Raw genomic sequence first — 14520 nt, 5'->3', positions numbered from 1 at the left:
CTGCTCCCTGCTCAAGGTTCTTCCAGAAACGGTGGAGGAAAAACCCAGATTCCTCCCTAGTTTCTTCTTGGACCCCGATGATGGACTCTGGATCTGCTATGACTGACTGGGCCCCGATGATGGACTCTGGATCTGCTATGACTGACTCACCACCTGTGTGCATACTCGGAATTCCTCGGGGGCATCCTTAGGCCTTTCACTGCTATGTTCTTTACCTTGATTCTATAAGAAGCCAACCTTTCTCTGGCCTGGACCACAGATGTCTTCCCCATCAGTACCATCTGTGATGCTGACAGAAGTGATGGCTGGAATCTGTTGAATCTGCTGTAGGACTGGTCTTTGTAGTAGGAGTAATGAAATTCGGCTCTCCAAGCGATCCATCTTTGTGCAGATAGCCCTAACTAACCTGCAATTACAGCTTGAAAGACAGGCACACACCTGGGAGACACAAAAGGAAGTGAAGCTAATTCTTTTTTTTTTTTTTTAATGGAAAAAAATCACAATTTTGAAAAAAAAATCAACTCCAAAAACTATACTCTAAGTTGATAGAAAATAAAAATTATGCAAATTAAAGAGAATTTGCGTTCTCTTGGTTGGCTTGCACGGTGGGATAAGAGAGAAGTGCAGTGCAGTGTTTTGGAGGAGGTCTCTGCTGGTCTGTAATTGTTTGACTTGTTTGGGGACATGCAAAGAAAAGAAGCAGGGATGTGACTGTACTTCAAGAACTCTGGAACAGCCAACTACACTCGTTTTCCAAAGCTGCATTAGAATGATAATTCACTCGCTCAACATTTAAAATGCTTAAGGTAGATAATAATAAGTGTGTAAAAAATTAAGGATCTTTGAATCATCTGTTTTGGTTTTGGCTAAATGAGTTGTTAAAAGGTTTTAAATGGCCCGGACATTAGAAATCATCGGGGAGAATCGAAAATGCTTGTGAGATTCTACTGACCTTTTAATCGTGAAAAACAACAAATCTCGGGAGGAAAACATAACCCTCTTTTACCTTATTTGGTATATTTACTTCTCACATAAGAATGCAGCTATCTTTCTGTGGCCACACGTGTGAGTCTGAGCAGCTGGAGGACAGGCCCATCCCCCACCCATGCCCTGTGAGCCAACCACTCTGCCTTCTATACAGTCCAGACAGCTCAGCCATCAAATCCCAGGGGTAAAGTCAGCCCTTGTGGTTGTTTGATTCAGAGTTCCAGGGAGTCAAACCCAGAACATCATGCACACCAGACATGTACCCTGTCATTCAGACATTAGCCTCACTCTTCCAAATTCAACTAGTCAAAGAGAACAGATCTCTCCATAACATTATTAATAGCCAATGTTTTTTTTTTTTTTTTTTTTTACAAAAAACTAAAGAACTGCAAAATAACTATAGGAGGGAAAATTATGCTGGTTAGGTGAGACATCAAAGATGACTTAATAAGACACTCCCGGGATTGCTTCACATAAAAACCTTAATCTTAGGATATGCAAACAAGAATAAAAGTTATTCACGGCTGCAGAGAATGTGTTACAAGTCTTTCTCACCCTGTCTCTTGAACCACCTTCCATAGCTGTAAAGTAGGGTTAAGATTTCATCTGTGACAGTTTGCCAGCATGATTTGTCCAAGACATCCATCTATGGGAAGGAGCGTTAGGGTGACTAGATTCAAATCTAGGCATTGTTGTTTCCTAGGATACATATTAGGCAACCTGCTTAACCTCGCGGTGACTTATCCTAGTTCTATACCCCAAAGGATTATTGTCTAAGTTAAAGTCATAGCATAAAATTCTTACAACTGCTGGCTACATCTCAAGTACTCAACAGATAATGGAGTAGCACTGGTATTGCCTTTGTAATCATTGTTAGATTAGCACATTTCAGTACCTACATCTATGGATTATAAACCCTTCAGAAGACAGTGTGAGGTCTCACAAAACTGTCTTAAGATTACAATACAGTAAAAGGAAAAAATAAAAGTACCTGCTCAAAGCAAGAATATAAAGAGTTAAAATGTTTAATTAGGTTAAATAGAAATGTGTGAAATACTATACAGTCGGTGTGTATTATCACCCTACCATACCCCATCAATGATCAGTAAATTATGCCTGTGGTGATACCTTTTCTCTGGCCATAACATGTTTTATAGCAGGTGGCTACAACATTTTAAGAAACTCTCAACCCAATGAACACCTTTTTAATACCTAGTATGAGAAAGAACACCTATCTGAAATAATAACCAATCTATGTGCATAAAACTCTAAGTAACTGCCTCAAAAACAGGACATCAGACACAGAGCACACCAACCCATCTTCCCAGCTAACTGGCGTCTCAGGCAGGAGGATCACGGAAAACTAGAAATTAGAGGGCAGCCTGAGTTATTCTCAGTGAAAAGTTAATGCAACAAGACATGATATTGTAGTAAATAAAATGTTGTTGTATTCTACCTAAAATTTACAATAGCAACAAAAAATGTCAAGCATCTAAAATAAAAGTAGTGTGAGTTAGATGTTTGTGCACAGCACTCTTGAGGAAGATATAGGTTTGAGGTCATACTCATCTGCACAGCAAGTAACTTAGAACAGGGTGCTCTCCAACCTGTCTCTATCCCTCACTACACCCAAAACCTACCACCGTGTGCTGAGGGTAACAAAAGGAAACAAAGTTTACAGACCATATTTTTAGATGGGAAACTGAATATTATTTTAAAGTATCTAGTTTGCATGGATAAATGTCTAATTTCCAGTCAATTATATCCCTCCCCCAAACCTAAAATCTTTGAGGTTTTCTCAAAGTTGGCAAAATGACTGCAACAGACTGTAAGAGAAGGTCGGGTTTCATTTGGATTAAAAAGAAAACAAATCTTACACACCCAAGCTTATGGAGCAAGGGTCACACGCATATGCATCAGAAACGTCTAGAAGAAAATGACTTTAGAAATGTTATCTCTTACTGGGAGAGTTTGGATGGATGTAATTTCTCCTGCTGTCCTGTTGTATTTGCCAAAATCTGTATACTAATGACTTATTGATTTTAGAATCAGAGGTTATATACATTTTAAAAGGAAGAAGAAGGAAAATGCAAACAAAAAGAGCTTGCAGTTTAAGCAAGAATGAACACCAATAAGTAAATAAAATAGGATAAGCTGCCAAATTCAATAAAACCTGTATTAAACTGTATTGATGTACTAAAATCCCACTTATGAGGCCCACAAACATATGCTTGTTATTAAATCTTGTGTTGAGACTAGGCAACCACTCCCATACAATCTCTTGTCCTTGTTAATCATTAACTTCTTCATATATGCTTGTTAACTATTAGCTTTTGGGGTTATTGATTTAAACATTTGAAACATAAATGAATGTCTTACTGTAGCCACTTCGGAATAAAAAGAAATGAACTATAAATGAGGAAAACCAACCAAAGTTTTCCCAACATGACGATGCCTTCTTAAGAGGAAGGCACGGTCGCTGAAGCAGAAAGAGTACTTAGTCAAGGACTAGGATGAAAAAGACTGCCACTGTAGAGAGCAGATTTTATGTGTTTGTGCAGAACTGGTCAAGAGTCCCAAGGCTTCACCTTCACTCTGTGCTATAAGGATCAGGGAAATCTATGATCCGCACACACTTGTCAGATGGCGCAGTCACCGCAAACAGTGTCAGACATGGACCTTGACCTCCGGGACCTCAGTCTGCTTGTGGAAGCAGAGATAACCCAGGAACAAGGAGGCAGAGTAAACAGTGCTGTCGGAGATGCTCGGAGAACCTGAAGCACACAGCCGCCGAAAGAAAACCTCAGGGGCTGGAGAAGAAAGAAGACTGTTGCTGGCCCAGGAAGCTTGTTGGAACTTGTACATTTATCCCGTAGCCTTCATCCCCCTTTGATGTTCCACAATCTTCAGCAGTCCCACAGGCTGGCCTGATTCCAGGCTAGAAATTGAGACTTGGTCTTGAACAATAGCTTTGTATCAAACCACAGTTTCCTTTTTTTTATTCTAGGGGGTGTTCACTTAAACCCAAACCCTAAATTCATGACAATCGTGATCCAAACTTGAAATGCTAAGATGGTTTTCCACCAACTAAAGTGAATTTATCTAAGCTGTGACAGCACACACACACACACACACACACACACACACACACACACACACACACACTCACACACCAGGAGAATCAAATTATTCTTTTGCCTTTGATTGTAATTCAAAGGCAAATGGAATTTAGGGTGAGACAGAGGAGATAAAGCCTTTGTTTTTTAAAAGATACCAAAGCCTCAGCGTGGTCAAAGATCACTACAACAGAGAAGGGTTCAAATTACTAAGGAATCTCACCTCACACACCCCATCCCACTGGCTTCTTCAGATAAATATGAAACGCAGCAGTCAGCAATAGACTGACTTAATAAAATCCCAATAACACAACTCATAATAACAAGTTTTTCATTTAGTCCCGTGGGAGTTAAATCCACAGGAGTTGATGCATTCTTTTACAGTGAATGAATTTAATGATCCTGGATCTTTCTGGAACACGATGAAATCGAATCCCGGAGTTGGAATTTAAGCACTCCCTGGTTGAGGACACTTGGTCTCACATTTGGTCCTTGTGTCAGGCAATAACTCTGAACAGAAAAACACCCTCAAAATGTACTTGAGTTTCTTTGGTAGAATTTCTTTGACACCTGTTAAATTTTAAACAGCTCTGTGAAAGGAATTTTCGTAGCTATTCAAATGGCTCTGACTCCATTACGAACACAGAGACATCTGAAAGCTTAAACCTGCAAGCACTCTGTGCTTGCCCGTTTTTCTCTCTTTCCTTCTTCCTCTCTTTCCTTCTTTCTTTCTTTTCTCCTCTTTGGCATTCTTTCTCCCCTTTCCCTGTCACAGGCTCACTCTGAAGTGGACACCAGACTTGGAAAGAAATGGAAATTTGATAGGCTAGCTGGAACGTTCCCATCAATTATTTTGATAACTAGGTATGATTGGAGCACATTGTGCTTTTAAGATAAATAATCATCTGAGATCCAACTTAAGCCCAATTCTAAATGGATGGTAACCGATCTTAAAGCTACATCTACATGATTAAAACGACTAGATGTCCGAGCTGCTGTTGCGACCATTTGAGCTACAAGATGTCTATCACTGAGTACAGAATATATTTGTGAAGCCTAGTGTCAAATCAGCCGAGGCTCAGAAACGTCGGCAGGCCACCCAGAAATGCTGACATTCACACACAACAGCCTACAATGGCACAAGAACGTTGTTCTTAAACAAACAAACAAACATCTCTCTCCTAGAATCCATGCTTTCCTCTCCACTGCTAATGCCTGTGGCGATCACTCTGGCAGAGAGAGGCAGGAAAATGTCCTAAGGAACATTCATTCTGCTTGAATTCAGACTCTGGCTGAGTTGTTTACTGGCTGTGTGACTCAGCAAGTTCTCTTTATTTTCCTCCTATGTAAATGAGGGGTAATAACAGTCTTCCCCTTCTGTAGCTGTGGTGAAAACTAAAGGAAACCAGGCCTATATAAAATTGAAGTGCCTGGCCCACAACAGCCCTGTGTGACCAGCCCGAGGATGTCCACTCAGAAACATAATTTTCCTTAATACGTGGATGCTTAGGCTAGAGATATTTGTTGCTATTGATACCATGTAATTGTGTACATTATTAATATTTTTTCATAAATTTGTACAATAAAAAAGGTAATCTAAATGAAGTCAATAAGTAGTTTAAAATAACTTTATATTGAATGGGGCCAAATTATGATTCTGAGAAATGCATTTCCAATTTTAAGCAGGAAGATGAGTGGAGGGAGGCTCTGGGGCACAGAGAGGTGCCCCTCGGTAATCATTTCTAAGATCTGACATCCTCATCCTTGACTGTGAGTAAATTATGTCACCTTTGGACCAGGAAGAGGGGCAGCAAGTGTCACTTCCAGGTGTAAAACTTCTGTCCCGTATCTAGAAAACGGAATAACCGGTTATGAGAGCTGTTTTTGAGTGACAGAGTCGTAGAGGTTTTAAAAACTAAGGGACAAACAAAGGTGCTTCTCGGTCCCTGCCTTCTGCTTAGGGTTTTCCCACCCACAGGTACTGAGCAAGACAGAAGAACACGGTAAAAGTCGGGCTGTGCCTGTGAGAGTTTTTGAATCCGAGTATCTAATATGCTTTTGGAAAACAGATGAAAAATAAATTTAAGTGTAAACAGTGAGCATTGTGTGATCACAAAGAGTTCCAAGAACAAAGAAAGAAAAACAAAACATCTTCCAAGAAAAAAATAAACAAATTACCTAAACAAATAACGCAACAGCAGCAAAGGTTTTCCTCCATATTTTATGTCAGCAAGGCTGAGTACTAGACAGTAACAGAGACGTGCTTTCAAAGTCTATGGGGGAAAAAAAGACTGGGACTCTAGAAATAAGGGAAACCAAAGGCTGAGGGATGGGGGAGTACAGCTAAGTCTAGGCTATTCCCTGTAAGTGTGAATCTCAAGCCAATTAAGAAGTGAGTCATGGGCCTGCTGGGTGGCTCTGTGCGCTAAGGCACAACCTGATAACCTGATGCATGCTCCCATTCCCCCATTTGTATATACTCTGAAAAACATGGAAATAGAAACAAAGGAAAAACAACAACAAGAGGAGGAGGAGGAGGAAGGAAGGAATGGACTTAAGCATTCAAAGCAACCAAAAAATGACAAAAGATGACATGACAGAGAGTAGGGGAGAATGGAAAAACACATGTGCTGCCTGGCTATGTTTTGGGGAAGAAGATTCAGGCTTTCTTCTGTACGTTGCCTGAAATGCACGGCTGTGCCGGTGGACCATTGGAAGGCTCCTTTCCTATAAGGTTGTAAACATAAGTGGTCAGGTTAGGACCTCAGTAAGCCCACGGTGACCACAGAGAGAGTGGATCAGAATCAGGGTGTGTGCTTCCACACCAGGGACTTAGCTACTGGGGACTCAGCTATGGAAACCTGAATTTACTATTTACTGCTATAGAAACTAATCTGGGTGTTAGGAAAAGGATGAAGAGAGTGAAGGGGAGGTGGGGGGGGGATATGGCTCATGGAGGTTCAGTGAGGCCTCTAGGGGGTCCATTTTGGGTATTCCTTCTCCCTGAGGAACCAGCTACGTGACAGTATAGTACAGAATAGAGTTTATCCAGATCATGGGGAGTTAAGAGGGTAGTAGAGGCCGGGGGGGGGGGGAGAGGGGGGGGAGAGAAGTAGAGCACATGGAGGGGGGGGGGGAAGAGAATGGGGAGAGGAGGGGTAGGGGTGGGAGAGCAAGAAGGCAAGAGAGAGAGGAGGGGGCAAGCAGCCCCTTTTATAGTGTCAGGTAACTGGGGCGGAGCATACCTGGCTGTTGCCAGGTAACTGAGGGGTGGGGTATACGTGGCTGCTGCCAGGTAACTGAGGTACAGAATCCCAACACCAGGTGTTCTTCTAAATGGAATTGATTTATAAGGTCTATACCTCTTCACACGAAGTAACCATTAAAAAACATAAAGCAGGTTTATTAATACACAAATGAATATAAATTGTGACAAAAGAAATATGTTAAAGACAAAGGTGTGGTGTGATTTTTAACTTATAAAATTTAAATGTTGAGTGTATTTATATATATATAGAGAGAGAAAGAGGCACATATGTGTTTGGAAAGCATAAAAAAAGAATTGTAAGCAAAAGAGCAAATTCATGAGATATGGCAAAGAACTTTATAACACTTTACTTCATAAAACTTTCTATTTTGAATATTTTCTGCAATATAATTATTGTTTTAAAATTTCATAAGCAAGAAAATGATGATATAATGTACTTTACTAATGCAAAATATAGTTTGTAATTAAAAGTCTCCAAAGCCAATCTAGTTGAGACTCAGTGAAAAAAGAGATTACATCTTCAGAAATAGAATGCATATTGGGTTGTATGTGGTAACATCAGTGTCCAGGGAAACCTAGCTATTAGACAAGAAAGGCAGGAACAAGAGAGGTGGAAAGATACCAAACACATGCCTCTGTCTCACTAGCAGAAAATGTCCTCTTTCAAACCAATGTGACTTCAGTTCATTGTAGGCCTGAGAAATGTAGTTTTTGTCACAGACAGATTAAGGGTCTCTTCAAGTGGACCGTCCATCTGGACCTGCAGCTGACAACTGCTAAAGAGAGGGAGGCTCAGGTACAGTCTGTCAGGGTAGCGATTGCTTTACCTTTGGGAAAGGAAACTCTTTTTACTCAAAAGGAAACTTTGCAGAGGCAGCACTTTTCCTCGCTTCGTAACACTGCACACCAAAGTGATTTGCTATGGAAAGCAGGAAGTAAAACGGGCATGTACCAGTCGCCCTAGAAAAGGGACCCAGAGACAGCAGCCGTCCAAATGTTCGTTGGGCTCTCTTCACCCCACATTGATTGAACTTGCATTTTGTGACCCGATAAAAGGGAAGGAAAAGTGGAAAATGACATCATCCGGGCCTTCAAGTTACCGACGGAAGATGAAAGCACCTAAGTGGTTAATTACAGAGTAATTTGGGAATGTCTGTAATACGGGTAAACAACACATAGTGCATTCCAACTTGGCTACTTTGTGGGCTCTGCAGTCTTGGGCAGGTTCCTTAACCTAGCCTTGCCTCTGTTTTTGCCTTCAGAGAGTAGATATTACATGATATTAGAATGATACTAATTCCTAACAGTGTTCTGGGGCAGAGATGACCCACACACAAAGTGGGAAGACAGTGGAAGCCAGCTGCTACTCTTTGGGAAAGGCAGGGAAGTGTGACTCACTGCAGGCACGCAGGACTCAGACTGTCTGGGTTTGAAATACACTTTACCTTGTGTGAGTTATTGTAGTGTTAGGTTCTCCGCTCAAAATCGGTAGGTCACAAGAGGCCCAGAACCAGACGCTATGCAGGATGAATGATCCAGTCCACATGTCAAGGCTTAGATCAGCCAGTGGCACCTAAGAATTCCATGAAATATAGGTCATTATCTCTATCAAAATGCTTGGAACGTGAGAAGGAAATAAGATGGAGAACGCGGACCTGTTCTTGGATGGCTAGCGGGCATCCTCCAAACCAGAAGATGAAAACTGCAAACTACAGAGAATCTGAGGCCGGGCGACCAAGAAATAATGGCAGGGATCATTCTAATGGCAGCTCCAAATTTGTAGCGGAAGGTTTCAGGGCATAGGGACCAGGGACCAGGGTTCAGCTGAGAATTCCGGAGCCAGAGAACTTCATGGGCGCACAGGCCGACGGAGGAAACCCGAGCAGAGCCCAGTGCAACGCGAGCAGGACTTCAATAGATCCCCCAGCAAGACAACATCAAAGGGCAGGAGGAAGCTGCAAAGGAAGCCCAGGAAGAAAGCTGAGAGGGGCAGGAGCCGGTGAAATAAAAGAGGCTGAGAAAGGAAAGAGTTTCAATAAGGGCGAGCTGGTCAACCGTGTCAAATGCTGCATAAATGTCAAGTAGAATGACAGGAGAAAGTGGAGCCATTGAACCAGCCAATTGGGAAGATGCTGGCAAGAAAGTATTTTTAATTGAGCGGTGGCTGGTAGAAGCCAGACTGTAATGGGCTGAGGGATTAATGAGATGTGAAGACACTAAGTACAGGTCACTTTGAAGAAGTTTGGTAAGTAAGAGAAAGAAAGGGGGAAAGGAGAAGGGGGTGAAAGGACCCAATCCCATGGAGACCAGAAGACACTGTGGCTTTTTTTTTTTTTAATGTCCAAATAAAATTCACATTTGGTTGACTTTTTGCTTTCCTTTGTTTTTATACAAAAGGGAGGGTGGGGGGAGAGGAGTTTAATTTCCCAAGACAAAAACAAAATCAAAAAAAGACAAAAAAAATCTATCAAGAAAATGAGTAAGGAAAAGGAACACAATGCTTAAATGGGATTAGGGCATTAAGATAAACTGGACCTGGGACATAACATTGGAAACTAGCAAATGAAGATTTCAAGAGAAAGACAGAGACAGACGAAGAGACAGACAGAGAGACAAAGAGAGAGAGAGAGAGAGAGAGAGAGAGAGAGAGAGAGAGAGAGAGACAGAGGGGAGTTGGGACAACCTCCTGGATTTTGCTTACAGAACAGAAGGCAGTTAGATAACTTTGAAGAAAATGCTCAGAACATGGAAGTAGATCCTGTGTCCCTCAGACCGAGTGTGAGTATGTATACACAGAGCTTGGCTCTGTTAGAATCCTGCTCACTGCTAAAGGGACCTAGCCCACAAGTCCGAGGAAGATGCTGTATGGAAAAGCGTGTTGACAACCGCTCTACCTCCTCCCTAGCCAGAGACGTCGTCCCTTTTAGCCAGACTCGGTCCTACATGTCTACGTAAGGCAGAGTCGGCTGAAAGCTATACCCACCCTAAGCTAGCCAGGGAATATAGGGAACAGTCACTGGGCAACATGAAGGATTGAATTTTGGAAGAAGAGAGAACATGGACTTGTTTTCTTTTGGAAGATCTAGGAAGCTTTGCCTTGTGAATTCAGTGTTCTTCTGCCATAGATCACGTGTTTATGGGAAATGTGAAAAGTCACTTTGTTCTATGTACGTGGAATAAGGAAGATTAGCCTGCCTTCCCACTCTAAACTTTATGGTGGTTAATGATTCTTTCCTCTGGCAGGTCCTGCAATTTCAGACATATGTGCCCTTGCTCAGCACTGTCCAACCTTCTTATCCATATTATCAGCCCCAGTTTTGTTATGGTTTTCTTCTTTGGCCTAAAAGAATTGAGGGGGGAAAATGTATTAAAAGAATAAGACCATTTTTTAGGCTACCTTGGGTGAGGCCAGCTTAGATCCAATCAAGAGATTTTTAGGTGGGAAACACCCCTCACTGTACTGAGCTTACTAGTTTACAATCAACATTTTGATGAAACACTTCGAATAACTGGTTCTTACTTGAAATTAATGCCTACACCCTGGCGCTTAGTTAATTTCTTCACGAAGCACTTTCTTATTGTTACATAAACATAACCCAAGTGGGCTTGTTAGAGATAATTACTAATATTCTCTTAAACTGGTGGGTTGAGGAACAATAAAAGGAGAGCAGATTTATTGAGAGAGGGTACACAGGCAGTGGGGGTGGGGTAGCCAAGTGATTTTTTTTTCCCATTTGTTTTCAGTAGGCCATAACCTAAGAAGTGATTTTTATCCCTGGCTTCTTTCTCTATTGTGGCTACTAGGCAGAACATTATTTCTTAGAATCTCTTTGAATACTTTTCCCTTTCATCTTTTACTATGACTGCATCAGAATATCCTTCCATTTTGAATGCAGGCCCCCCCTCATAAAAGCATTCTTAAGTTATTATGTTTACCCTTTATTGCATTTTTATTAATTACATTTTCAGAGGTGAAAGCCTTTTCTTTTAGCACATTGCCCACCAATTCTCAGCATATTTTGTTTTTGTAATTCTATTTCACAGAAAGAGAACTAGACGTTTTTTGCTCTGAGTAAGCTGACAGAAATGAAGTTCATAAAACTTGTCTCTGGGAGCTCATGGTTTGGAAAATGATAGATGAGTTTAATGTCTGTGGGGTGGCAAGCCCCTGTGAGATTCAGCGTTTAAAGCAGAGGAAATGGATGAACTTTTCAGATCCCAAAGAATCTGGCAGGAGCTTCTAGTGCCCTTTCCTGGAACGCTCAGGGCTTGGCACTACTGTGACCAAAGGTCACCTGTCATTACCTGAACACACAGTCTGTTAGGAAAGCCTTCAATATATGAGGTGGACCATTCTGCCTTCTAGTGCTCTCCCCATAGAACTTTCTGTTTGACAAGAACTGTAGCATGGAGAAGTAGATAGAGCTGGGGAGGCAGCCTAAGAAGGCATTGCTCTACCCAACTTACAGTTGAAAACACTGGCTGTGATCTTGGTGTTTGGTCTGAGTCTCACCTACCAAAAAGCCTTCAGCCACCAGGAAGTGAACCAGTGACTTAGTTTACCTGTCCACAAGAGCACTTTCCTACACAGTGGTGTTTAAAAAAACAATTCACTGTTACGAACTCCAAGTCTGTGTGATCTTCTCACTAGTACTGGAAGTTTGTTAAGCTGGTCCAGATGAGGAGCAGGAGCAAAGCTGGAATTCAAATGAACCAGGTGGAACCACAGTCTCACCCATGTATTATACATGAGACTGCACCACATCAAATAAAATAATACTTTCGAAGAACACAGCCTATGCCCTCCCTGTGACATGCCCCAGTTTGTGATGGGGAGTTTTGTTTGTTATTCTTGTTGAGTGAGTCTTTCACAGAATATGCTTGGAAGAAACAGGGCGAGACAACGGTTTATTTTATTTTATTTTATTTTTTAGTATATATTCTGATTAGGGAAAGGAGATAAAATCCAAAAGGATGTCACTGAGTACAGATATAATCCTGGACCCTGTCCCATTGGGCAGGAATCTCAGGGGCTATTAATCTACAACCTTCAGTTTGCAAGTATGCAGGAGACTGAGTCGGTGGGGGAAAAATAACTTTAAACAACTGTGGTGTTCCTTCTGTTCCAGATTAATTGCACTACTTACCTTTTATTTCTTGGTGCTGACCAGAATGTACAGTTCTCTGATGCTATGCTCAGAACATCGTAGGTGATTTTCTGTGTGTTTAGCCCTTAGGTCCCATGCAACTTTATCTCCGTCACAGCCTGCCTTTCATAATTTATATCGGACACCCAGACTGATCACTGATTCCCTTGCCTTAGACGTTGAGTGATGTGTGCAACCCCCCATCCCTGTTTATTGTTGATTTTTAAGAGATCATGTATTCATACAAACCCCCTTGTGCACATACAATCAAACCTTGTTCAATCAAACCGATGACATATAAGTGAAAATCCAAACGTGCTGTTTAATCATCTGGAGAGGCTCATAATTATTTTCAATCAACTAGGACTGCTCTGCTAGTTCAAAGAATTGTCAATGAGGGCTAATTCTGTTAACGAACTGTGAGTGGGCAGATATCTGGAATGAGCATTGCGGAAGCTGGTGCCCCTGGTGAGCCAAGAGAGTGACCACCATTACCTCCACCCCAAGAGCCAGAAGATTACCTTTCTAGAGCCAGGTTCTTGGCAGAATAGATGAGAACCAAAGAAGATATCTTTACCTGAAATATCTCAATCTGGGAACAAGAGATTTGCAAGCCCTTTGCCATTTGTAAGGCAGGCGCAATCCCTACTCCAATATCCATCTTGCCAGTCTTGAAGAACAACTTCTATCCCAGTATCTAAGCTGGTCTTTAGAGTCATTCTTCATGTAGCTCCAAATAGCCACAGCAGTCCTGTTTGGGGATCCAGGCTCAGTTCCCTTCTGTGGCCTCAAGAACTTCCTCTAAATGTCTATCTCCATGCTTTTTCCCTCTTTGCCACTCAGGATTTGGGCCAGCTTTAGATTTCCTTACAACTTGGCTGCCATCCACCCCAATACCTACAGTTATCTCTCTCCGGGAGAGGAGGATTGAGGCTCACTTCCTTCCTCCCTTTATACTGAGCCCATAAGCACTTCCAGCTTTGTGGTTTGACTAAATGAGCATCAAAGAGAAAAGGAGTAAAGGCCTAAATAAGTCATAGGTAAGATATGTGCCTCTACAAGAACCCTGATGAAATTGCTGAATTCGGTAACGTGGGGCTTTGACTCCCTCTTCCCTGCCCATCAGTGCCCTCTAGTATCTGACTCTTTGTATTTTTTTTTGGAGGCAACGCTGCATTTTTATTTGAGATTCAGCAGGTTGGTTCTCATCCACATTGACTGTCTGTAGATTTTTGAATGTGGTAACAGGCACATATGTTACCAATGTGTAGAGCTTGTTTGGTGAATCCTCATCCTCATTATGTTTTCTGGACAAACGTACTCAGATGCGATGTGGAACATTCCTCATTCCTTTGGCCCAGACAGCTTTATTGAGCCTGGTGTCAACGCGCGCATCTGGGGTCCCCATTTCCTTCATGGCAAATTTCCGAATTTCTTTCAGTGCCCGAGGAGCACGCTTCGTGAAGCCACTCCATGGATGTGCTTGTGAATGCTGATGGTGTATCCCGGGTCACCACCTCGTTGATGGCAGAACGGCCCTTCTTCTTGCCACCCTTCTTTGCAGGAGCCATTCTGCCCGGCCCAAACAGGAAACCGAGGGTGCAAGGGATTGTGCTAGTATCCGACTCTTACTGTCTCTGCACTGCACTTCCTAGAGCATCGTCGAAGCCCCTTTAGCTGTTCGCTCGCCTTAGCAAATAGTTCTCTTCTTTGTCAGTAATGAAGGCAAAATTTAAAAATGGACAGCAACACCCCCCCCTTGGGTAGTCTGCATTCCTGGATAGCTGCCCATATGGGAGTACCATGCACTCCCATGTTCTCTCACCTGCACAATCAAAAAGACGGTAACATATGTGAGTCAAAACCTACACCCATCAGGGCCAACTGCAGCAGTAATGGAGACACTCAACTCTGAGACTGTAGCAACCTCAGCACTTCTCAGTTTTTCCCAATATCTTCTCAACTGTTTCGATCAATGAAGATTTTCTGCTGTCACCCGACG

The 14520-nt window shown here is 42.1% G+C and overlaps 1 pseudogene across 1 annotated transcript; it reads right to left on the bottom strand.

The window, feature by feature from the left end:
• Positions 1-13650: 13650 nt before the first annotated feature.
• LOC308439793 (large ribosomal subunit protein eL31-like) lies at positions 13651-14095 on the bottom strand (annotated as a pseudogene). Its single transcript has one exon. The product of its transcript is annotated as a large ribosomal subunit protein eL31-like (transcript).
• Positions 14096-14520: the final 425 nt, after the last annotated feature.

This window comes from Micromys minutus, assembly GCF_963924665.1.
Source record: "Micromys minutus genome assembly, chromosome: 30".
Taxonomy (NCBI): domain Eukaryota; kingdom Metazoa; phylum Chordata; class Mammalia; order Rodentia; family Muridae; genus Micromys; species Micromys minutus.
The sequence above is the reverse complement of the archived record's forward strand: the minus strand, read 5'-3'. Positions and strand labels throughout refer to the sequence as shown.